This window comes from Rhineura floridana, chromosome 4 (assembly GCF_030035675.1).
Source record: "Rhineura floridana isolate rRhiFlo1 chromosome 4, rRhiFlo1.hap2, whole genome shotgun sequence".
Lineage (NCBI taxonomy): Eukaryota > Metazoa > Chordata > Lepidosauria > Squamata > Rhineuridae > Rhineura > Rhineura floridana.
The window spans coordinates 205,127,212-205,153,843 of NC_084483.1; the positions used below are offsets into that span (position 1 = coordinate 205,127,212).

Genomic DNA, 26,632 nt, shown 5'->3' on the forward strand with positions numbered 1-26,632 from the left:
TGGAGAAAATAATGTGCTTTAAATGTATGGTGTGTACATAGTCTCATTGAATATAACAGGACTTACAGTAGATAGGCATAAGATTGCCCTGTTAAGCTGTGTTTGCATTTTAAAAATACCTCCTCCCACAAACACCTCTGCTTCAATTCCAGCCCTCACTGTTTTATTTATTTAAATATTTGTAAACCCCACTTTTGTATAAAATATCACAAGATGGTATACAACCTAAAAGCTCAGTTTTATAGTAAAAGTAATTCAAGAACGTCAGACACATCAGTTACAGCTGGTTGGCAAAGAATCTCAAGCTCGAAAGGCCTGTCTGAATAATATAGTTTTTAGAAGATCTCTAAAAACAAACCTCTGTCAGCAAGGCATTCCACTGGCAGGGCCTGCCACACTAGAAGCTGAGTCCCTGGTAAAGGCCAGCTGAACCTCAGTGGCGTGGGAGACCACCAGAAGTGCTCCTTCCAAAAACCTCAATGACCAAGGCAGACCAAAAGGAATCGGGCAGTCTTCAGGGCCAAGTTGTTCAGGGTGTTTGTGAATTTACACGAGAACCTTGAACCCGGCCCCTTAGCATGTCAGTAACCAGTGCAGCTCTCTCGGCAGAAGAGTAACATGTTGCCAGTAATCTGTGAGCAGTCTGGCTGCTGCGTTCTGCACTAGCTGCGGCTTCCAGACCAGGTACAAGGGCAGCCCCACATAAAGCACGTTATCTGTCACCAATTCTTGAGGTCACCAATGCATTTTGCTAACTGACTTCCACGCAGGGGGTGGGGGCAGGATGTGACAGTCGAGGCAAGTTCTCCCCCAGGCAATAGGAGGTCTTCTGTCGTCTGAGGAAGGGCAGCAGCAGGGAGAGTTCATGGGAACGGAGGTTAACCTCTTGCTCAGCCGGGAGCTAGAACTTGAACCGCAATTTAAGGAGTGCAGGAGGCAATAGGTGGCCTTCAGAGAGAACAGGGCATCTGGTTCTAGGGCAGGGATGGGGAACTTCTGGACATCGGTCCGAATTAGGGCCACTGGGCTACCCCATTTGCACCGCAAGGGCATTTTGGCCAAGGGACACCCACCTGCCTAGATGACGTCAGGCATGAGACAACAATCAGCTGATCATCTTTATGGGCGAAAACGGGTTGCCTGATGTCATTGTGATGCCCAGTGATTTGACAGGTGGGCATCCTGCAGGGACGTGTGCCCTGTTCTTACAGCATGGGAGAAGGCTGCTGCCCTCGTGGCTGCTGGTTTGAGACTGGCAGGTGGTCAATTGGTCCCCGTCCTAAAACACTGGAATGCAAAATTTTGGGTTGAGAATACCTTCTTGTTGAGATTGTGTTCTGCAAGCCGGATAGAGAAGATGAATGGCCCTCCAGATGGTGGTGTTGGACTCCAGTTCCCATCAGCCCCAGCCAGCATGGCCAGTGGTCAGGGAGTATGGGAGTTGTCATCCAGCGGCACCATCTGGAGGGCAGCACATTGACTCTCTACTGTAAGCTATCCAAGATAACTTACAGTGTGGCTCTCGCTGACATAGGTACCATTTCCTTGGTGATGGAATTTGGAATACTCTTGGCATAATTCAAATTAATAGTGGATTATTAGTAATCGAAACATTGACAACAAGATCATAATGAATCACCTGTGGAAACTGTCACAGGTTGACAGGTCTAGCTTGGAGATCTAGGCCAGATTAACTTGTTTTTAAACCTTTAAAATAAATTGTGTTTTTTGGTCTTCTCTTAAGCATGTATTTTGTTGAAAAGGGCTGTTTGGAGCCAACTAGTGCTATATGTACGTGTGTGTGTGTGTGTGTTTGCAAGGATGTTTGTGAAGCAAAGCAGCAAATCCAGTATGACTGATCTGAGCCAGACATTAATTATATGACTTCCTGGAACTGTCACTCACAAGGTGTGGTAATGGGATGGCTCCTAGCTTGTGTGGGTTTGAAAGGGGATTAGACAAATTACTGGAGAAGAGTATCTATCTGTGGCGATTCGTCATGACCAATAGATCTGCAACAAAATATTGTTCTGGTTTCCGTCCAGCCAAGCCCTTCTCTAGGATACTCCATTCCATTCTAACACACGTGCGCACGCACTGGCATCCCATATCCACTAAGTGGACTCAGTACACACTGGACTGTCCTGGAGTTCCCCCCCCCCTTTCATTTTAAATATTTTTATTTCTACTTCTGCAACCCTTTGAGTTCCCCTCACCGCCATCCGGGACCTGCTGATAGCCACCTCCTTGTGTGTAGATGGTGCGGTAGATTTATTTTTGGAGGAGCGCTCGCTACCCCCTGCCCACCGGATGTGGCTGTGTGGGTTTTGGTTCCCATTCCTTGGAAGGTTGGCACCAAACGGTTTGAAACCCTGGAGCGTGTCACTGTCGGGCCTAAACGAGCAAGGAAACGCTGGCCACGAGTGTCTCTGTATCTCTTCCTGCCAAGATAGGGAGAGTCCTGGTGTCCGTCAGGACCTGGGGTTCTGCTGTCAGGCTGGGGGCTCACCCGGCCAGCTTTTTCACCGCAGCTGTGCATGGATTCACTAACCTTGACCGCTAGGTGAATCGGCTGTGCAACACCCAGCTGCTGCTGCTACCAATGTGCGACCCAAGTCTCTGGCTGGGGCATCCCTACAGTCTCCGCTCTCTTGTCTTCTCCTTTGCTTATCTGGTGGCTGCTTGGCCAGTTCCATAATACTGATATCTCCTGCTATCTCTTTCCAGGCCCAGTGGGACATGGGCATGTCAAAATTTACCCTAACCAGTGGTGCTTTTGTTTTTAGATAGTTCAGTGGAAAGGCAAGCCATGGCAGGTCTGTTTTTCTCTTCTCTAAGGGGCCATCTGCAACAGGGATGGTCAAGTACACCAGCCTGGTGCCCACCAATGGTTTTGGACTACATGCTGGCTGGGGCTGATGGACATTATAGTCCAAAACCTCAGGTTGGCAAAGGCTGAACTACACGCCCGGAGCAGCAGATGGTACGCAGAGCGCCACAGCTCTTCAATCCCTTCACTGATAAGTAGTTTCCAACCTTCTTTTCCCCTCCGTGGAGCACTTCGAAATTGCTGAGGGTCTTGGCCTGTGGTAATGTCCTGTGCTAGACACTGTACACGTTTTACTTGTATTTTTGATTGCTGCGTTTGTTTCTTATCCAGTATGTTAGTGTATTCCATAGAGTTCATAGAAGCATAGAATAGCAGAGTTGGGAGGGACCTATAAGGCCATCAAATCCAGCCCCCTGCTCAGTGCAGGAATCCACCTTCTGCATGCAAAGCTAGTGCTCTCCCATTCAGCCCTGGCCCCTTCCCTAAATAGTAAAGAATAACTATTGCTAGTATGGAACAGGTTCAGAGGAGGGCAAAGAGGATGATCAGGGGACTGGAAACAAAGCCCTATGAGGAGAGACTGAAAGAACTGGGCACGTTTAGCCTGGAGAAGAGAAGACTGAGGGGGGATAATGATAGCACTCACAAATACATGAAAGGTTGTCATACAGAGGAGGGCCGGGATCTCTTCTCGATGGTCCCAGAGTGCAGGACACGGAATAATGGGCTCAAGTTGCAGGAAGCCAGATTTCGACTGGACATCAGGAAAAACCTCCTAACTGTTAGAGCCATACGACAACGGAACCAATTACCTAGAGAGGTAGTGGGCTCTCCGACACTGGAGGCATTCAAGAAGCAGCTGGACAGCCACCTGTTGGGTGTGCTTTAGCTTGGATTCCTGCATTAAGCAGGGGGTTGGACTGGATGGCCTTACAGACCCCTTCTAACTCTACTGTTGTATGAGTCTATGAAAATGGGCTCAAGTTGCAGGAAGCTAGATTTCGACTGGACATCAGGAAAAACTTTGTAACTGTTAGAGCCATATGACAATGGAACCAATGACCTAGAGAGGTAGTGGGCTCTCCGACATTGGAGGCCTTCAAGAGGCAGCTGGACAGCCATCTGTCGGGAATGCTTTGATTTAGATTCCTGCATTGAGCAGGGGGTTGGACTGGATGGCCTTATAGGCCCCTTCCAACTCTTCTATGATTCTCTGATATAGGACTTGAAATTGTTTTTATGTATGTTTTTATTGTTAATGTATGTGCAGTTTTTTTTGTTAAATCACTTCAGGATGTTTTAGAATTATAGAATAGTAGAGTTGGAAGGGGCCTATAAGGACATTGAGCCCAGCCCCCTGCTCAGTGCAGGAATCCAGCTTAAAGCATACCCAGCAGGTGGCTGTCCAGCTGCCTCTTGAATGCCTCCACCGTTGCAGAGCCCACCACCTCCCTAGGTAATTGGTTCCATTGTCGCACCGCTCTAACAGTTAGGAAGTTTTTCCTGATGTTCAGCCGAAATCTGGCTTCCTGCAACTTGAGCCCACTATTCCGTGTCCTGCACCCTGGGACAATCGAGAAGAGGTCCTGCCCCTCCTCTATGTGACAACCTTTCCTGTACTTGAAGAGTGCTGTCATATGCCCAGTTCTTTCAGTCTCTCCTCACAGGGCTTTGTTTCCAGTCCCCTGATCATCCTCTTTGCCCTCCTCTAAACCCATTCCAGTTTGTCTGCATCCTTCTCAAAATGCGGTCTCCCGAACTGGACGCAGTACTGAAGATGAACCCTAACCAGTGCCAAAAAATACTATGAGCTTATATTCATCTTGTGATCAACAATTCCCAGATCCTTCTCGCATGTAGTACTGCTGAGTCGAGTATTCCCCATCTCATAACTGTGCTTTTGGTTTCTTTTTCCTAGGCATAGAACTTTGCACTTATCCCTGCTGAATTTCATTCTGTTGTTCCAATTTCAATGCAATAAAATGCAATATACAAAATAAAAGAAGCAGTAGAAATTCAATTGAAAATCAATATCAATATTGAATGCAGTGGATGTGACTTCTCCTGTCTCCTACCAGAAATCCACAGACATGAACCATCTGAGTGAAACTGGGAGACCACTGGTGGCCCATGGACCACAGTTTGGGAATCCCTGGTCTATTGAATAATGTTGAAAACAAGGAGCGGGGGACCCTCAAAGTGCCTTGCCAGTGAAAAGCCACAGGTGGAAACAAGTGTTTTTATTTACTGCCCTTGATAAAGGGTTATTTCCACCTGAAACGCATTGGGGTGTCCCCCCCCCTGTTTTTGGCACGTTTGGGTGCCTTCCTCCTTGTTTTCCTATTGAATAATATTGCCATTACTGAACTAGCAGCAGCATGGAGCAAGGGTGCTCTGGTGGTATGAGGGGCTTCTGTGGAGCAGATCCCCCTTGTGGAGAGACACTGAGCTTGAGGACATGGGGAGTGTCTCTCCTTTGCATTTTCAGCTCTAGGAAAACCAACAAGAAATGGTCTCCTAGAGAAGGCTGGACAGCCAATTTTGTTATGTGCCTTCAAGTCGATTTTGACTTATGGAGACCCTATGAATCAGCAACCTCCAAGAGCATCTGTCGTGAACCACCCTGTTCAGATCTTGTAAGTTCAGGTCTCTGGCTTCCTTTATGGAATCCATCCATCTCTTGTTTGGCCTTCCTCTTTTTCTACTCCCTTCTGTTTTTCCCAACATTATTGTCTTTTCTAATGAATCATGTCTTCCCATTATGTGTCCAAAGTATGATAACCTCAGTTTCATCATTTTAGCTTATAGTGACAGTTCTGGTTTAATTTGTTCTAACTCCCAATTATATGTCTTTTTCGCAGTCCATAATATGCGCAAAGCTCTCCTCCAACACCACATTTCAAATGAGTTGATTTTTCTCGTATCCGCTTTTTTCACATCCATATATAGAGATCGGGAATACCATGGTCTGAATGATCCTGACTTTAGTGTTCAGCGACACACAGACAGCCAAAGCCGACCTTATTTCTTGGTATAAGGACTGCCCTGAACTCAAACCGGCGACCTTCTGCTGTATGCACTGATACCCCTGTCTGCAAGGGCCGCAGAGTGGAGGAAGCATGTCTGGCATTATCCTCCCTGCGCTTCTGTCACCCCATTTCCAGCCATGCTGGGCGTGTGTGCATTTTGGCTCCCCTGCTTGTGTCCTTGGCTTGTGCCCATAGCATAGACGCTGTGTGGGAGATCATCAAGAACCAAGCTTGACCACTGACGAGAGGGGTGGGGGACCTTTGCCCATTGGCCGTGCTTGCTGGGGCTGATGGGAGTTGTAGTTCAGCAACAGCAGGAGGGCCATAGGTCCTCCCCACCTGGTGTACAACAAAACCATTGAGAGCCAGGATGGCATCGGAGTTGTAGAGCATCGGACAAGGTCTGGGAGACCTGGGTTCAAATCCCCCCTTGTCATGAAGCCCAATTTGTGGCCTTGGGCTCGTTGCCATCTTTCAGTCTGAGCCAGCTCGCAGAGTTGTTGTGAGGATAAAATTAGGGGAAACCATGTACTCCATTCAAGATAGGGAGGGATAAAAATGTAAATAATAATATAATATATAATAATAATGCTTTGATTTGGATCCCTGCATTGAGCAGGGGGTTGGACCTGATGGCCTTATAGGCCCCTTCCAGCTCTACTATTCTATGATTCTGTTCTGCAGCGCCAGGAATACAGGATCACCCCTTTCTTCTAAGCTCAGCCCAACGCAGCGCTCATTCTCTGGAATGCCGATGATCCCAGCTCTGACAACTCTCATTTTTCAATAGATGCTGTTTGAGGATTAACTCTTGAACCTGACTCCAAAGCTTTCCCTACAAAGGCATATCTTCCTGCTCTTCCCATCTCCCCTCACACCAAGGGCAAGCTGAGAGCCAGCCAAGTTAACATCCCGCTGTGGACTTCCGTTCCTTTCGCAATGCTGCATAACCACAGCCCGCCCCTCTTTTCTTGACATCACTGCGAGCGAACGTTGGGCCTCGTTCCAGTTCCAGAGCTCGTTTCCTTTGAGACAAATTGCGAGGCTAAATGAAGCTCTCATTAATAAGCAGTACGGGTGGGGACGGTGTCTTTATCCTTCAATTTCTTTTTTTTAAAAAAATTGCATATCTCAAAACAATAGCTGTCTATCGCAGCACACCTAAATTGGAATCGTCTGCACTTTTCCCCCCTCTCTCTTCGAGAGACAATGAAGCGATTGAAAATATTGACTGGCCATTAGAGGTCTCTCTGGGGACCTCTAGCAAAGGCCTGCCTCACAAAATCCAGAGTGCTTCTCAGACGCAGGTGTCTCCCCCTCTGTTTAAATCTTCTTGCTTGGATGGTAGAAAAACACATTTCCATTAGTTCCTATCTGATTTAACTTCCTTGAACCCCCTCCCCCCTGCTACCCTTGTTAATATATATATATATATAAAAATATACAAGTGGGTGTGTAAAAGATGTGCATATGCACACACATATATATATATATATATATCTTAATTTCTTTTCAGCGTTTCCTCCATCCAGCTGTATTTCCTGACAAGCTCTTACGGCTGGGGAAAAGTGTTTCTGGAAGAGACGTAGGATTTGGGACAGACTGTGGTTGGGAACTGACTAAACACGGCTCTGGCATCCTCTTGCAAGGCAAGGAGGTGCCTGTACTCGGGGATGCTTTAGAATAAGGAGTCCAGACTGTGGCACGTTAGCAATCGCATGTCCGTATTGTTTTCTTCTTGCCATCTGATCCTTGGCCTGCCTGATTGGCCACGGCTTTCCTTTCAAGCACGTGGCCAGCGGCCTGCGTGGAAAAGCATCCTGTCATATCCCTTCCCTTGTTTAGTCATGTCGAGTTGCCATCTTTCTGGAGGCTGGTCTCTCATCTTAAGGTAATTTCCTGATTACTAACACAATTTCTTTCTTCTCCCTCGCTAAAATTTCCTCTCCTGACTCACATTTCCTGGTAGTTATTGAAGGAGTCTGGGGTGGGGGGGCATCCCGTTTGGCGCAGTGTTGGCAGTTGCAGCCATTACTTATCCAACCCTGTACCATGAGGACTAGAAAGACACCTTTTGTTTTGTGTTTTGTTTTTCCTTGGAATCCATAGAGCTGCCTGGAAACAAAAGGCCACATGATCCACTACAACTCAGTGGTATAAAGCAGGGGCTCCCAAACTTGTTTTTCCCACGGACCGCTTAAAAATTGCTGATAGTCTTGGCCCACCACTTAATGATTTTCCTGCCTCTTGTAGTATTTGTAATGCATTATGCTAGATGCTGTATGATTTTTAATTGTATCTTATTATCTTACTAGCCATGATGGCTGTGCTCTGCCACCCTAGTCAGAGGCAGCATGCTTCTGAAAACCAGTTGCCGGAAGCCTCAGGAGGGGAGAGTGTTCTTGCACTCGGGTCCTGCTTGCGGGCTTCCCCCAGGCACCTGGTTGGCCACTGTGAGAACAGGATGCTGGACTAGATGGGCCACTGGCCTGATCCAGCAGGCTCTTCTTATGTTCTTAAACATGATAGAAGTGTATAAAATTATGCATGGCATTGAGAAAGTGGATAGAGAAAAGTTCTTCTCCCTCTCTCATAATACTAGAACTCGTGGACATTCAAACAAGCTGAATGTTGGAAGATTCAGGACAGACAAAAGGAAGTACTTCTTTACTCAGCGCATAGTTCAACTATGGAATTTGCTCCCACAAGATGCAGTAATGGCCACCAGCTTGGATGGCTTTAAAAGAAGATTAGACAAATTCATGGAGGACAGGGCTATCAATGGCTACTAGCCATGATGGCTGTGCTGTGCCACCCTAGTCAGAGGCAGCATGCTTCTGAAAACCAGTTGCCGGAAGCCTCAGGAGGGGAGAGTGTTCTTGCACTCGGGTCCTGCTTGCGGGCTTCCCCCAGGCACCTGGTTGGCCACTGTGAGAACAGGATGCTGGACTAGATGGGCCACTGGCCTGATCCAGCAGGCTCTTCTTACGTTCTTACGTTCTTATTGCTGCTTTTATGTCTTAAATTGTACTACAATCTGCACTCTGCAGCATTCATAATAAGAAATGTAATAAGAAATAAAAAAGCAATAAAATACAGTTCAAATCAATATGGATATTTAATGCGGACATGGCACAAACCACGTGAATGAAGCTCACAGACCACCGTTTGGGAACCCCCGGTGCAGAGCGTATGTTTAGCATGCAGAAGGCTCCAGGCCCCAAACCCACTTCATTATTTTTTTTCTTAAAGAAAAATAGATAGGCGAATGATGAAAACCACCTTGAACGCTAGAGGGCTGCTGCCGGTCAGATTAGCTCAACCTTGTCCAGCCTGGAGCTCATCATCCTGAAGTTTTAGACTGCAGCTCCCACCAGCCTCAGCCAGCTCCCGGGCATGATGGGTTTGGAGGGCACCACATTGGGAAAGGCTGGACGAGAGTATAATGGGTTAGATGCAGTCTGACCAGCCCTCCACGGATCACCTTCTACAGTCCTGATGGCCACAGTGTGGCACAAAAGGAAAGGGGTGCCGTAGGAAGGTGCCTGTCCTCGGGGACGCTTTAAAATAAAGAGTCCTAATTCTGGCTCATTAGCAATCAGCTGTACATGTTAAAGAGCTCAAGGTGCAAAAATACCAAGGGGGGGGGGAGGTTATATTTGCTGCTGTAAATCATGATAAAAGCCCTATCTGCGATGCATCGCAGTCTTAAATTGTTGTTTCTCTTTATAGACTAGGGGGTTGGACTTGATGGCCTCATAGGCCCCTTTCAGCGCTTACTATTCTATGATTCCATGAGTAATAAGGCCAGTTTTTGCCTAGGGCAAAAAAATCCAGATCTTTGAAAACTGTTGTTGTTGCTATTGAACAGCAGTCTATAAGCATCCTAGATCAGCCTTTCCTTTGGATTGCCGGATGCTGGCGTACTACAACTCACATCAGCCCCTGCCAGCATGACCAACGGTCAGGAATGATGGGAATTGTAGTCCAGCCACATCTGGGGACCCAAAGGTTGGGAAAGGCAGCCCTAGATCAATAAATCCAGAGTGAGAGATGCATCTACTGGGTTTCAGGCAGGGAGTCTCTCCCATACTTGCAAATGTCAGGGTTTGACCCTAGACCCTTTTCCATACAAAGGAGAGGTGGTCTACCACTGAGCTACTCTCCCTAAAAACCCAGCAATACAAACAAAGGAAATCTTAAGGCTGTGGATTAAAAATAGCTGCATAAAACTGGCCCTCTGGGAGGATAAAAGTTCAGAGTTAGGCCAAGGAAAATAACCCTTTACCAAAATAATATCAAAAGTAGGTGCCAGGTCAGTCTTCCACCGAGTTCAGCGTTACATATTTAGGGCTCTGCTGCTGAGAATGCCTCCTCCCATGTCACCATCTTCCCAGCAGCTGTGGAGAAAGTGTTGTTTTACGATGCCTTCAGAAAATCTCCCTGGTTTATTTAACAAAATTTGTATATTATTATTATCATCATCATCATTTATTACCCCGTTCACCCAAAGGTCCGAGGGCGGGTTGCAACATTTTTAAAATACAGCATTAAATGCAGCTTGCACCACTTGACTGTAACACAATCTCTTAGCTTAGTTTACGAGAAACATAAAAATTATCAATTAAAAAGAGTTATGAACAAATAATTAAAACATTTAAAATATAAATCAAATAAACAGGAAGCTGAACACGGATTAAAAACACATGTTGACTTCTACATACCTGGATGGGCTTGCATAAACAAAAGTTTTAAGCAGGCGCTGAAAGGAATACAGCAAATGTGCCCGTCTTGTGTCAATAAGCAGGGAGTTCCAAAGTGTAAGTACTGCCACACTTAAAGAATGATTTCTTACAAGTGCCGATCAAGTATTATGTTGCACCTACAGCAGTCCCAGTCCCGCAAATCAAAGCGGTCGAGTGGGCACATATGGGGTAAGGCGATCCCACAAGTAAACTGCCCCCAAACTAATGGGGCATGAAGGCTGCTTGTGGGTTTTATCTATTTGTGCCAGGAAGCAGAGGACTATTGAACTCTGTTTTGGATTGAAAAATGGAAATGGACTGCCTTCAAGTCGATCCCGACTTATGGTGACCCTATGAACAGGGTTTTCATGGTCAGCGGTATTCAGAGGGGTTTTACCATTGCCTTCCTCTGAGGCTGAGAGGCAGTGACTGGCCCAAGGTCACCCAGTGAGCTTCATGGCTGGGTGGGGATTCGAACCCTGGTCTCCCAGGTCGTAGTCCAACCCCTACGCCACACTGGCTCTTTGTTTTGGATTAAGCCCTGATATTTCACTAAGAAGCAAAGAGAGTCTTCCAGGAACCACTACAACGAGGGTGGGGCCATAGGAGCACGTGCAGTGGGCATCTCCTGCCTTTGATGCAGGGTGGGCATCAAATATCATGCTATAGATTGACAGCTGTGTGGTTGGTTTTTTTATTTTCAGTTGTTTTCAAGATGGTAAAGGAAAAGCCAGATGACCAGTCAGTTCTGAGGCTTAGTGGGGGCAGCAGGCCAGGCAGAGAGTTATCGGTGGCTGGTAGTCATGACAGTTGTATATAATCTCCAGGTTTGGCAGCATCAGGCTCCTGAATGCCATTTGCTGTGGCCTTGGTGACATGTTTGTGCACTTCCTAGTTGGCCAGTATCAGACACAGGACTAGATTGGACCTTTCATGGCCTTTCACGTTGCAGCTTCTTGTTGGCCCCTGGACTCAAAGCCCAGCGCATTCAGCCATTGCAAACCGCAGCGGTACCTTAACTCTGGGCAGCGTGGGCCTGTGGGCTTTCCATCCCAGCGCTCCCTGAACAGGAGAGATCTTAACTGACCTAGACTTTCCAGCAGCGGGATCTTTAAAAACTCACAACCATTTTTAACCTGCCCTGGAGCCTGTCTTGGAAGGTGAAGGGTGTAAAATTGGCTCCCTGCCCTGGACATCAAGCACAGCCGCTGGGGTTCCTCATGAAAGGAAGGCGAGCCAAATCCTCTTCTGATCCAATCTGTTTAAAGCTGTTCAGTTAATCAAGAGAGAATAAAATGTATTGCCCTGCGGAAACAAGGGCAAAGCCAACTCAAAATTTGCCGTTTGCGCTCTCTCCCTCCTCCCCCGGCTTTCCTTGGTGAGGAGGCTCGCCTCTAGCCATTCATTCCTTGGGGGTTTTGTTAGGGCCCAACGCAAAACCGAACAGCGGGGCGGAGGGGGGGAAATCTACTTTTTGATTTATCATCCTGCCTACCCGTTCGGTCACTTCTCTAGGCTAAAAGAGCCGCGTTGGCTTTAATGTGTCGCCATTAGAGACCAAACATTAGCTGGGGTAACCCATCATGCCTCACAGTGAAAAATGTCCCCTGATTGGCTAATTAATCAGTCAAAGGGGAATGACACGGCTCTTCGGCTTGAGGGACTCCGCTGCGGAGGTAAACAGCCGTGTTGATAAATGGTTTCCCCGTAAATTCATATATCAAGAAAACTTAGTCATTTTTAACTGTACTTTGCCTGAAAGCTGGATTCCTCTCCCCCCCCCCTTTCTTCTCCCACTCCCTGCCCCCCCAATTTTTGCTGCCTTGGCTCTTTTACAGCATGGTTGGTACATGAAAAATGGTGACGCCTCTGTGGCGATGGCAGACAATGAGGGCTGCCGCCTTCTTGGAAGGAGACGTTTCCTTAAAGCAGGAGCAGCGAACCTTTTTCACCCCAGGGACCGCATTCCCTTCTGGGCAGCCTCCTGGGGGCCGCATGCCAGTGATGAGCAGGGGCAGAGGCCAAAGCAGATGTTTTTAGTGCTTTATCACTGTTGCTTCATGCTGGTCATTGACCGTAACAATAAAGCTTATTATTATTATCACTGTTGCTTGCTGTCCTGGGCTTCCTATGGGAGGAAGTGCAGGACATAAATGTCACCATCATCATCCATACAAACAGAGTTCAAGGACGCATTCTCGCCAGGTTAAAATATTTGGGGTGCCAAGCAGGGCCAGTGAGGAGGGTGGCCTGGGAAGAGTGGGGTGGCTCGTGGAGTGGTCCAAGGGCCAGCTAGAGAGGCCTGGGCCACTGCATTTGACCCCTGGGCCTGAGGTGTCCGCAAAGGCTAAATCTGAGCCTCAGAACTTCTTTTTCAGGCCCAGGGCTGAGTTCTGGCACGCACTCAGTATCTCTGACCACGCACAGAAGGCAACCTCTTGCCTTTAGGTAAACCCAAACAGCCCCCAAAACTGTGGTGGTGGTTGTTACGTGCCTCCAAGTCAACTACGACTTATGGCGACCCTATGAATCAGCGACCTCCAAGAGCATCTGTCATGAACCACCCTGTTCAGATCTTGTAAGTTCAGGTCTGTGGCTTCCTTTATGGAATCAATCCATCTCTTGTTTGGCCTTCCTCTTTTTCTACTCCCTTCTGTTTTTCCCAGCATTATTATCTTTTCTAGTGAATCATGTCTTCTCATTATGTGTCCAAACTATCATAACCTCAGTTTCATTATTTTAGCTTCTAGTGATAGTTCTGGTTTAATTTGTTCTAACACCCAATTATTTGTATTTTTTGCAGTCCATGGTATGCGCAAAGCTCTCCTCCAGCACCACATTTCAAATGAGTTGTTTTTTCTCTTATCCGCCTTTTTCACTGTCCCAACTTTCACATCCATACATAGAAATCACAAAACTGTAGGTTGTATTAAAATCTGAGTAGACCCATTGAAATCAATTAACCTGTTAGTCATGCCCATTAACTTTAATGAGTTTACTCTGAGAACAACTAGCCTTAAATACCCACCCCGTTGGGAATTGGCAAAACATCCATGCATGACTATGAAGCCATCTTACTGGCTTAGGTGGCTTTAAATCGTGATTAGATGAATTTATAAAGGGTAGGGCTACCAGCCTCCGTTTGCCAGGACTTAACTGTGGCTTAGTCCTAAGACTAGTTGGCTTCGTCCTCAGAAGTCTCCCCTTTGTCTCGGCACACTCCCCCCTTTGTCTGGAAGTAAGGCTAACCGAGAAAGTGAGCTACATTTGAAACATGGCCATAGCAGGCTGGGTGCTGCTGATTCATGGATTCTGCTATAACGTTGAAAGGGCCCAGACCCCATGGGCAGGCTGCCATCACCCAAGTCCATACCATGAAACCGGCCAGCCAGGCTGGGGCAACAATTTTTGGATAAGGATGTGCACGGTTGGCCCTGCCCAGGTGGTTATGGCCCTTAAAATGTCACCGTCGTGCTGCAGAATGAACCCCGTGAGCAAGTAGGTTGCTCAGCGCACCGGTAGAGGGAATCCACTTTAAACAGGGATTTTAGGTCCCAGTTAGACTTTGTGATGCTCAGTGTTGACTGTGACGCACACCATGTAGAAAGGGCCATCCGTCAGAGGCAGAGCATCTGCTTTGCGTGCAGAAGACCCCAAGTTCCATCCCAGGTATCTCCAGATAGGACTCAGAAAGACCCCTGCCCCAAACCCTGGGCAGCTGCTGCCAGTCAGTGCAGACAACCCTGATTTAGATGGGCCAATGGTCTGACTCAGTAGAAGGCAGCTTCCCAAGTGTCTGCCTTGACTACAATTTGAGGTGGGAGACTGCACCAACCCCCGTCTGGTTCCTGAGCTTTGAATGCTGGCCGAAGGCAAGTGAAGGACATTCAGCTGGAGAGAGAAGCAAGTAGCACCAGGCCAGGCATGGCAGAGAAATCCCACCCTACCCTGCCCCCAGCCTTGAGACCAAATGTCTGCTGCTCTGAGCTTCCCTTTGGGAGGAAGGGTGGGATATAAATTTAAGAATTAAACAAATGTGGCCTGCCAAGTATCTCTCTCTGGTCCCTCAGGACTCTCCCCCCCCCCACTGCACCATGCACCCCCTTCAGTGTTTTTGCCTGGCTGGAATGCACTCTTGAACTCGGATCCCGACTCTTGTTTGCCAGGCTGGAGGGCAGGGAAGGGGGCGTCTCGAGTGTCTGCAGGTACCAGCCTGTTGCATAAAGGTAACGCTTGCGTTTGTGGCCCCACCCGCTTTTGCGCCTGGCCCCACCCTCCACTAGCATGTGGCCCCTGGGATGTTAACCAGAAGGGAATGCGGCCCTCAGGTTGAAAAAGGTCCCCCACCCCTGCATTACAAACTATTGGGAGTCAGAAATCCTTGGGGATCTGCTGCAAATCGTAAGCACGTAACAGCCCTGCTGGATCATTCACCAGTGGCCAATCTTGCGCATTCCAAGAATGGTCAACCAGATGCCTGCGGGAAGCCACAAGCAGGATCTGAATGCAACAGCCTGTGCTCGCTGTGACGCCCTTCCCTGGCTCTCCCTGTCAGGTTCCTACCTGCTCGTGGCTACTGCCTGTCACTAGGCGCCACCAGGGACTCCACCAGTCCGGACTGTCCTTTTTTATTGTTTCTCTCCCCACTCTAGCACAGATCTCAACAGATCCTCCTGCTAGGCAACCACCAGTCACGTCCTAATACTAGTATTCCCAGAGACTCTGAATACTGGTATTGTTATTCTCTTCACCGCTGCCACCATTTGTTACAGTTCCCCTTCAGCCTTGGTCATTACCTTACCCTCCCTTCTGGTCTGTGAAACCCCAGCCAAGGATCAGGCCTTTGGTAAACCAAATTAAGTATTTATTAAAGATAACAAAGCTAACAAGATTAACAAGATTTCTTCTTAAGGCACATAAGCATATGGTTTTACTCAATACTAATCCGAACTCCACCCCCCTCCTTCTCCACTCTCTCCTGGCAAACAACTCTCTCAAACCCCACCAAGCAACCCACTCAGTTCTCTTCTCCCCCCCTGATTCCACTCTCACTCTTCCTTTTATACGTTCAGCCATTTTAAACACTCAGCCAATCATCTAGCATTCTACTGCCCATTCACTCCCCCTCCTCTTTCACTCCACTTACCATGTATCTTCTAAACAACCAACACTTACCATATATACATTAATATAGGAACATCACACTCGCCTCTTGCGTTTTCTAGCAACAGGTATTCAGAGACATACTACCTATGACAATGGACATACTACATAGGCACCATGGCTGGTAGCCACTACTAGGTTTCTCCTCTGTATGTTTGTCACCCTAAGGTCTGCCGGTAGATCTTGGCGTACCTTTTGCCTGCCCCTGCTCCATTGTAGGTCACAGCCGGTCAGCAGCACCGGCCCCCCCTCCAGTCCACACATGCCGGCAATGCAAATGGGCATGTCCTTGACTGTCTCCCCCCCCGAATCCTTTGCAATATGTAGAGTTTCCACGGCAGAGGATCAGAGGTTATCTCGTGGGAAAGTCAGCGTGGAAAGCATCCTCTGAAAGAAGGAAGGTTGGAGGAGGAATGATCACTGGATACGACCGGGCTGTATTGGTCGGTCCGTGTGCATGAGTGACAAAGGAAGAAAGGAATTTTGAATTGGCTCACTCGACATCTCTGGAAGCATAGGTCAGAGAGTGAGCAAAGGTCCCTGTGCAAATTGGTTGCTTCTTGGAAAGTGAAGGAGCAGCTTCCAGTTGTGACAGTTTGTACTTCATGCATCATTTGAACTGTTGACTCCCTTCATTACGCCTCGGACTCCCCAGGTCAACCCTTGCAAGCGGCAAAATAATTTTCTCTGCCTCCTTTCTTGATTTTTTTTTTTAGATTAAGGAAAGGAGGTGTGGTGGGGGAAAACCTGGTATTTTTATAAAATGCCAAAGGAATGTTTCGCTGCAGTTTATTGCAATGGATTTTCTCTCAAGGTGCTGTACCCCGCCTGCGGGCTTATCTATTGTGTTAACGAAATTGACATTCCCCTGATGAAGTTCAACAGCCTGTGCAAAGTGGCAGGATTTTCAAAGGTCCCGTTGGCTGCCAGGAGACTTGGCATTTTGACCGTATGGCAGTCTTCAAGAAACGGTTGATATAAAAAAGGAAGAATAAAAATTAGTTTCATGAGTAGATAGAGTCCCAGTGTAATGTAGCAGATAAGAGTGTTTGAACTGGGGCAGGTGGGAAAGGGCTTGGACTGGAATCCAGGAAGATGGCTGGCTGAAGACTGATTTTTTCTCAGATTGCTCTGCCTCCTGGGGTGGTGGTGGTTGTTAAGTGCCTCCAAGTCGACTACGACTTATGGCGACCCTATGAATCAGCGACCTCCAAGAGCATCTGTCATGAACCACCCTGTTCAGATCTTGTAAGGTCAGGCCTGTGGTTTCCTTGATGGAATCAATCCATCTCTTGTTTGGCCTTCCTCTTTTTCTACTCCCTTCTGTTTTTCCCAGCATTATTGTCTTTTCTAGTGAATCATATCTTCTCATTATGTGTCCAAAGTATGATAACTTCAGTTTCATCATTTTAGCTTCTAGTGACGGTTCTGGTTTAATTTGTTCTAACACCCAATTATTTGTCTTTTTTGCAGTCCATGGTATCCGCAAAGCTCTTCTCCAACACCACATTTCAAATGCATTGATTTTTCTCTTACCCGCTTTTTTTACTGTGCAGATTTCACATCCATACATAGAGATTGGGAATACCATGGTCTGAATGATCCTGACTTTAGTGTTCAGTGATACATCTTTGCATTTGAGGACCTTTTCTAGTTCTCTCACAGCTGCCCTCCCCAGTCCTAGCCTTCTTCTGATTTCTTGACTATTGTCTCCATTTTGGTTAATGACTGTGCCAAGGTATTGATCATCCTTGACAAGTTCAGTGTCCTCATTGTCAACTGTAAAGTTGCATAAATCTTCTGTTGTCATTACTTTAGTCTTTTTTTGTGCTTTCCTCTTTAACTTTCATCAGCATTAGTTTCAAATCATTACTGGTTTCTGCTAGTAGTATGGTATCGCCTGCATATCTTAAATTATTGATATTTCTCCCTCCAATTTTCACACCTCCTTCTTCTTGGTCCAATCCTGCTTTCCTTGTAATATGTCCTGTGTATAGATTAAATAAATAGGGTGATAAAACACACCCCTCACACCCATCCCGATGGGGAACCAGTCGGTTTCTCCATATTCTGTCCTTACAGTAGCCTCTTGTGCAGAGTATAGGTTGCGCATCAGGACAATCGGATGCTGTGGCACCCCCATTTCTTTTAAAGCATTCCATAGTTTTTCATGATCTACACAGTCAAAGGCTTTGCTGTAATCTATAAAGCACATGGTGATTTTCTTCTGAAATTCCTTGGTGCGTTCCATTATCCAACGTATGTTTGCGATATGATCTCTGGTACCTCTTCCCTTTCTAAATCCAGCTTGGACACCTGGCATTTCTCGCTCCATATATGGTAAGAGCCTTTGTTGTAGAATCTTGAGCATTACTTTACTTGCATGGGATATTAAGGCAATAGTTCGATAATTCCTGCATTCCCTGGGATTCCCTTTCTTTGGAATTGGGATGTATATGGAACGCTTCCAGTCTGTGGGCCATTGTTTAGTTTTCCATATTTCCATTGTTTAGTTTTCCATATTTCTTGACAGTTAGTGTGGAATAATCCTATGTATACCTCCATGAACAATTTGGAGGAGAATGCCACTCAGAAAATGCCCTGCAAGGATGTCTTCAGCATTGTGGCAGGTTTGTACGGGTGCTAGGCATCCTTTAGTTAGTGGTGACTATGTATCTGCATCTGAAAAAAGGCTCCCACAGCTACTTACAAAGAGTAATAATAAGACAGTTCCTGCCCTTAGGATTTAACCATGTCATAGACATGTCACAAAAGGAAAGGGAATTGGGAGGGAGGGGGAAAACAAACAAACTCAGACATCAATTCTTAATTAAGAAGTCCAGCCTCTCGCTCTTGCTCTCTCCCCCCCCCCCCCAGATCTGCCAGTCTGTTCTGTGTGTTCTCTCTCTTTCACACACACACGTGTGGATGCCACTGCTTCCATCCAGGTCTCTAGCTATTGTAGTTTCTGTGACAGCAGATTACCATTAGCTTGTTTGCTTGCTTATTTATTTATTTACAAACATAGGTATTTAAAGCACTTTTACCCACTCTTCTGTCAAAAAAGGCTCTCAGAGCAGCTTACGGATGTCAGTGAGAAGACAGTCCCTCCCCTCAGGCATATAATCTAAAAAGACATGATACAGAAAGAAAAGGGATTGGGAAGTCGGAGGACCAAAAAAGTCAGGCACTAATTCTTACAGCAACCAGCTGGAGTGGAAACAGGCCAGGGAAAGGAAAATCCCACGTAAGACCATAAGAAGAGCCTGCTGGATCAGGCCAGTGGCCCATCTAGTCCAGCATCCTGTTCTCACAGTGGCCCACCAGGTGCCCGGGGGAAGCCCGCAAGCAGGACCCAAGTGCAAGAACACTCTCCCCTCCTGAGGCTTCCGGCAACTGGTTTTCAGAAGCATGCTGCCTCTGACTAGGGTGGCAGAGCACAGCCATCACGGCTAGTAGCCATTGATAGCCCTGTCCTCCATGAATTTGTCTAATCTTCTTTTAAAGCCATCCAAGCTGGTGGCCATTACTGCGTCTTCTGGGAGCAAATTTCATAGTTTAACTATGCGCTGAGTAAAGAAGTACTTCCTTTTGTCTGTCCTGAATCTTCCAACATTCAGCTTCTTTGAATGTCCACGAGTTCTAGTATTATGAGAGAGGGAGAAGAACTTTCCTCTATCCACTTTCTCAATGCCACGCATAATTTTATACACTTCTATCATGTCTCCTCTGACCCGCCTTTTCTCTAAACTAAAAAGCCCCAAATGCTGCAACCTTTCCTCGTAAGGGAGTCGCTCCATCCCCTTGATCATTCTGGTTGCTGGTCTCTCAGCAGTGTGGCCCTGCCGCCCTGCCCTCCCTCTGCTGCAGCCCAATGGAATGGCTGCTGTGGGGGGAATGGAGGGAAGGTGGAGCCTGATAGAATTGGTCTCCCAACTCAGCCAGTGGAGCGACCGTGCTTCCCTTTTGTGGCCCGCACTGGAGGGCAGTTGTGGGGGCGCTGAGAGTGCGAGAGAGAGTGTGCTTGGTTTTGGCCTAAGGCCGCTTTGAGAGTTCACTGCAGAGGCGAGATCCAAACCATGGGCTTTGCCGCTCATGGCTCACCTTCTTAATCACGAGATTGCAGCAGAGCTCTCAGTTCCATGTTGTCCTCGAGTGTCTATGCTGTTGGTGCAAGTGGAGGGTTGCGCAAACCCAGGGAGTGCCTGGCAGATCGTCACCTTTTGTGCGTCAAGAGAGCCGGGTGGCAGGTTCAGTGTGAATGCCCCATAATTTATGGGCTTAGCCAGGCCTACACTTTGTTCTGTTTTTCTTCCCTCGGAATTGCTGCCTGGTTATTTCGAGGACTCATTACTCTGACTCTTGTCAGTATCTGGAAACATAGGTCCCGCGTTAATCATTTTTGGGGGAGAGAAAAACCTCCAGCTCTTCTCCCCCCCCCAACCACCACAACTGTCAGTCAGTCATTTTTGGCAGAGTTGCAGTCTCCCTTTCTCTGCTTTTTACCCCCCACCTGCTGGCTCCTTGGCATAAAAAAGGAAGCCTAAATAGGCTTTTCTGTTCCTCCGGTATAAATTTTGCATTTTTAAAAAATCCTACCTGGCTTGTCAGCCTGGATTTATATTGTCATAGTTCACTAGAGGAAGATAATCATAGGGAAGGCTTTGATGTTTTTAAGCGCCAGCTTGCTTCGCATGGTTAACATTTTAGTAAGGAAATCCTTGAAAATAGAGAAGGGGGGGACACCTAAATGGATAGTGAAGCTGACTGGCTGTTGGAGTAGGAAGAAGGCCCCACCGCTACCACCTGTGCAGGAAGAAAAAGCAACCCGCTGATGTTCTCGTGCTGCAGTCAAGAAAGCCCCTGCCCTGAGCAGCTTGCAATCTAAAATGTGGCCATGGCAGTGCTAGCAGGAGGGGAGGGGTGCAGGCTGAGAAGAAATGGATGTGAGCAAAAATAATTGGACTAGCCCTACCTTGCAGGGTTGTGGTGAAGGTAAAAGTGGGGAGGGAGAGAACTGTGTTTGCTCCCTTGAGCTCCTCGGAGGAACAGTGGGATATAAATATTGCTATTGTTGTCCTTCCAGCTGGGGATAAAGAGAGGCATTAATTCAGGAGGTTAACGACAATTAATGTCCTGTTCAATAAATATTTTCTCCAGGCCAGACCATGCGTCAGGTTAGCTTGCTGTTTTCCCCACCATAAGCATTGCCCATCTTTCCGAAACTCCATCTACCCCAGTATCCGGTTACCAACAGTAACCAACCCGATGCTGCTTCTGAAAGCTCACAAGACTGTAATGAATAAAACACAATATAAGAAATAAAACTTATCAGGAAAAATAGTTAAAAATCAACATCATCTTCTTCATTGTATTTCCATTTATAGACCGCTTACTATCTGAAAGATCTCAAAGCTGTTTACAATAGAATACACAAGGTACAAAAAAAAAATCAAATTAATTTCCAAAACAAAATACATGAACAATATCCATATAAATAAAATGGAAAAGGATTTGGATTGAAAAATGGAAATGGACTGCCTTCAAGTCGGTCCCGACTTATGGCGACCCTACGAATAGGGTTTTCATGGTCAGCGGTATTCAGAGGGGGTTTACCATTGCCTCCCTCTGAGGTTGAGAGGCAGGGACTGGCCCAGGGTCACCCAGTGAGCTTCATGGCTGTGTGGGGATTCGAACCCTGGTCTCCCAGGTCGCAATCCAACACCTTAACCACTACACCACACTGGCTCTCTACTCCTGATGTAAAGCATTACAAATAACTAAGGAATGGCTTCAATGGGGAAGATGCTAGCTCCTCAGATAGATAGATAGATAGATAGATAGATAGATAGATGGATAGATGGATAGATGGATAGATGGATAGATGGATAGATAGATAGATAGATAGATAGATAGATAGATAGATAGATAGATAGATAGATAGATAGATAGATAGATAGATGAAAATGTACTGCCTTCAAGTCAATCCCGACTTATGGCAACCCTATGAATAGGGTTTTCATGGTCAGCGGTATTCAGAGGGGGTTTACCATTGCCTCCCTCCGAGGCTAGTCCTCCCCAGCTGGCAAAGGCCTGCTCAGCTTGCCACAGCTGCACAAGCCAGCCCCTTCCTTGTCCGCAACTGCCAGCTGGGGGGCAACTGGGCTCCTTGGGACTCTGCAGCTTGCCCACGGCTGCACAGGTGGCAGGGCACATAACCCCTGAGCCACTCCCTGTGGAGTGATCTTAAGCTGGTCCTTGACACCCAGGAGACACGAGTGGGGATTTGAACTCACAGACTCTGGACTCCCAGCCAGGCTCTCCTCCCCACTGTGCTATACCAGCCTATCCATATACATAAAAAGCCAGAGTAGGCCACAAGGGACTCAAATGCAAAAGATTCAAATACTGGAATTCCTTTCATATGGGCCTCAGGAAGAATGTATTTGCAGCTGATACTCTGAGCTCTGATAAACCAGGCAGGTGATGGGGATTTAACACCCATCGATGCGATGGACGTGCCGTTTCCCATCTTCAGCCACAGACACACTGCGGACCACCTGAATGAAGCTCGTGGACCGCCAGTCTGCAGGCCGCAGTTTGGAAATCCCTGGTCTGTGCCACCCTCTGGCAACCTGGTGCCCTCCAAATGTTTTGGAGTCTTAACTCCTGGAGATGATGGGAGTTGTAATCCAAAACATTTGGAGGGCTCCAGGTTGCCGAAGGGTGGTCTGCGCTGATTGGCAGTGGCTCTGCAGGGTTTCGGGCAGAAGTCACAATGCCCAGCCCTACCCTAGATGCCAGGGATCACACCTGGGACCTTCTGCATGTTCTGTGGCTGAGCTGCAGCCCTTCTCGGCTTATGCTTTGCACACAGGCATGCAATTCCATCAGGGCTGTGGAGTCGGTACATCAAACCTTCCACTCCAACTCCTCTATTTTTCTACTGTCCGACTCCGACTCCTTCATAAATGGCAAATGTATATTATTTATTTATTTATTATTTGATTTATATCATAAGAACATAAGAAGAGCTTGCTGGATCAGGCCAGTAGCCCATCTAGTCCAGCATCCTGTTCTAACAGTGGCCAACCAGGTGCCCTAATGGGAAACCCGCAAGCAGGACCCGAGTGCAAGAACACTCTCCCCTCCTGAGGCTTCCGGCAACTGGTCTTCAGAAGCATCCTGCCTCTGACTAGGGTGGCAGGAGCCAAGGGTGGCAAACAGAAACACTAAAAACACTTTAAGACATCATACAAAGACCTTAAAGTACATTAAAACAAAAAAAATAAATTATTTTATTTTGAAGGTGGAGTCGGAGTCGGTACATTTCCACCGACTCTGACGCCACCCAAAATTGCTTCCGACTCAGACTCCACAGCCCTGAATTCCATAGCCAGGATCAGGAGAGAGTGGCTTCTGCCAGCTTGCACCTACCTTCCTTGAATTTTGTCTGGATATTCTTAAAGCTGCCTGAACCGCAAAAATGAGGCAAGAAGCAGCAGAACAAAATGGTTAAGTCTGCAAGCAGCAGGGCTGGTACCCCTCCATACCTGCACACATCGCGACAGATAGACTTTTGCTGCTTGCTGATTTATTTGCTGTACTTTTACTTCTTTGTGTCTGTGTGTGTGTGTGGGGGGGGCTATTTCCAAGGGGTTGCTGATAGCTGTAGTGGGAGGAGATGGACTTTTTGTTTGTTTTGTAAACTTGGTTTTTGACTAAAAAAAGAAGAAGCTTACCCTGTGTTTTGCTTTGTTTTTGAAGCTTGCATTGTTTTTATTTGCTTTGGGAAAGGCAATGTTGGGGGCGAGAATGGGACCCCTTGTGCCCATGGCCGCCGTTGACTCAGGAACCTGTGGGGGCCCCTCCAGATCCTGCTGGACTCTCAACTCCCAGCCATCATGGCCAATGGTCAGGGGTGATGGGAACTGGAGCCCAGCAACTTCCAGAGGGGGCCCCCACAGGATCCCCAGCCCTGATTTCAGTAACCCCTCTTCATCCCCCTTCTAATGCCAAGGGGCTAAAAGTGTTCCTCGCTGTTTTCAAAAATCCTCCTTCAGAAGCTGTGTTTTACTGCTTTACGGTTTCTGGCTTTAACCTTTCCAGTCTGGATTGTCACAAGCATTGTTTGGCATCTTAACATTTCTTACATTTATATCCTGCCTTTCTTTCATCACGGAACCCAAGGCAGCATCTCTGTGGTCCCCAGGCGGCCTTTCATCCAGGCAGTGACCAGACCCAGACCTGCTTAGCTTCAGGAAGGTGGTGGCTTCGTGTGCCTTCAGACCATATTAAAGCAGTTGCAGCATCTTCCATACAGGACGCGGAAGGGGAGCCTGTGAACCCTTCCAGATCATAGAATCATAGAATAGTAGAGTTGGAAGGGGCCTATAGGGCCATCCAGTCCAACCCCCTGCTCAATGCAGGAATCTAAATCAAAGCATTCCCGACAGGTGGCTGTCCAGCTGCCTCTTGAAGGCCTCCAATGTCGGAGAGCCCACTACCTCTCTAGGTCATTGGTTCCCTTGTCATATGGCTCTAACAGTTACAAAGTTTTTCCTGATGTCCAGTCGAAATCTAGCTTCCTGCAACTTGAGCCCATTTTCATAGACTCATACAACAGTAGAGTTAGAAGGGGTCTGTAAGGCCATCCAGTCCAACCCCCTGCTTAATGCAGGAATCCAAGCTAAAGCACACCCAACAGGTGGCTGTCCAGCTGCTTCTTGAATGCCTCCAGTGTTGGAGAGCCCACTACCTCTCTAGGTAATTGATCCCATTGTCGTATGGCTCTAACAGTTAGGAAGTTTTTCCTGATGTCCAGTTGAAGTCTGGCTTCCTGCAATTTGAGCCCATTATTCCGTGTCCTGCACTCTGGGACGATCGAGAAGATATCCCGGCCCTCCTGTGTGACAACCTTTCATGTACTTGAAGAGTGCGATCATATCTCCCCTCAGTCTTCTCTTCTCCAGGCTAAACATGTCCAGATGTGATTGGATCCCAGCTGCCATCATCCCTGACCATGCTGGCTGGGGCTGATACGATTTGGGAGTCCCACACATCCAGAGGGCACCAGTCTGGGGGAAAGCTGGTCTGGCGGGCCTTGTGAGCCTCTCTTGCCTTCCACTTTCTACCATCAAGAAACCCCCTCCCAGTTTTCACCCCAAAGGCAACATCTTGATGCAAAATCGCTGCAAAAAGTCTTCCTTCAGAAAATGGAAGTCTTGTCCGAATGAAGAAAATAAAAAGGAACACAAACTCTGGCAAAAGAAATGCAAGAAGACAATAAGGGATGCTAAAAGAGAATTTGAGGAGCACATTGCTAAGAACATAAAAACCAATAACAAAAAATTCTATAAATACATTCAAAGCAGGAGACCATCTAGGGAGGCGACCCTTGGACCCTTGGATGATAAGGGAGTCAAAGGTGTACTAAAGAACGATAAGGAGATTGCAGAGAAGCTAAATGAATTCTTTGCATCTGTCTTCACAGTGGAAGATATAGGGCAGATCCCTGAACCTGAACTAACATTTGCAGGAAGGGATTCTGAGGAACTGAGACAAATAGTGGTAACGAGAGAGGAAGTTCTAGGCTTAATGGACAATATAAAAACTGACAAATCACCGGGCCCGGATGGCATCCACCCGAGAGTTCTCAAAGAATTCAAATGTGAAATTGCTGATCTGCTAACTAAAATATGTAACTTGTCCCTCGGGTCCTCCTCCGTGCCTGAGGACTGGAAAGTGGCAAATGTAACGCCAATCTTCAAAAAGGGATCCAGTGGGCATCCCGGAAATTACAGGCCAGTTAGCTTAACTTCTGTCCCTGGAAAACTGGTAGAAAGTATGATTAAAGCTAGATTAACTAAGCACATAGAAGAACAAGCCTTGCTGAAGCAGAGCCAGCATGGCTTCTGCAAGGGAAAGTCCTGTCTCAGTAACCTATTAGAATTCTTTGAGAGTGTCAACAAGCATATAGATAGAGGTGATCCAGTGGACATAGTGTACTTAGACTTTCAAAAAGCGTTTGACAAGGTACCTCACCAAAGACTTCTGAGGAAGCTTAGCAGTCATGGAATAAGAGGAGAGGTCCTCTTGTGGATAAGGAATTGGTTAAGAAGCAGAAAGCAGAGAGTAGGAATAAACGGACAGTTTTCCCAATGGAGGGCTGTAGAAAGTGGAGTCCCTCAAGGATCGGTATTGGGACTTGTACTTTTCAACTTGTTCATTAATGACCTAGAATTAGGAGTGAGCAGTGGAGTGGCCAAGTTTGCTGACGATACTAAATTGTTCAGGGTTGTTAAAACAAAAAGGGATTGCAAAGAGCTCCAAAGAGACCTCTCCAAACTGAGTGAATGGGCGGGAAAATGGCAAATGCAATTCAATATAAACAAGTGTAAAATTATGCATATTGGAGCAAAAAATCTTAATTTCACATATACGCTCATGGGGTCTGAACTGGCGGTGACCGACCAGGAGAGAGACCTCGGGGTTGTAGTGGGGAGGACAATGAAAATGTCGACCCAGTGTGCGGCAGCTGTGAAAAAGGCAAATTCCATGCTAGCGATAATTAGGAAAGGTATTGAAAATAAAACAGCCGATATCATCATGCCGTTGTATAAATCTATGGTGCGGCCGTATTTGGAATACTGTGTACAGTTCTGGTCGCTTCATCTCAAAAAGGATATTATAGAGTTGGAAAAGGTTCAGAAGAGAGCAACCAGAATGATCAAGGGGATGGAGCGACTCCCTTACGAGGAAAGGTTGCAGCATTTGGGGCTTTTTAGTTTAGAGAAAAGGCGGGTCAGAGGAGACATGATAGAAGTGTATAAAATTATGCATGGCATTGAGAAAGTGGATAGAGG

General features: G+C 47.0%; 1 protein-coding gene across 2 annotated transcripts in view; it reads left to right on the forward strand.

Moving 5' to 3' along the window:
- The window catches only part of PINX1 (PIN2 (TERF1) interacting telomerase inhibitor 1), a 63,002-nt gene that overhangs the window by 12,134 nt on the left and 24,236 nt on the right, over positions 1–26,632 (forward strand). The gene's annotated exons all lie outside the window — the stretch shown is intronic.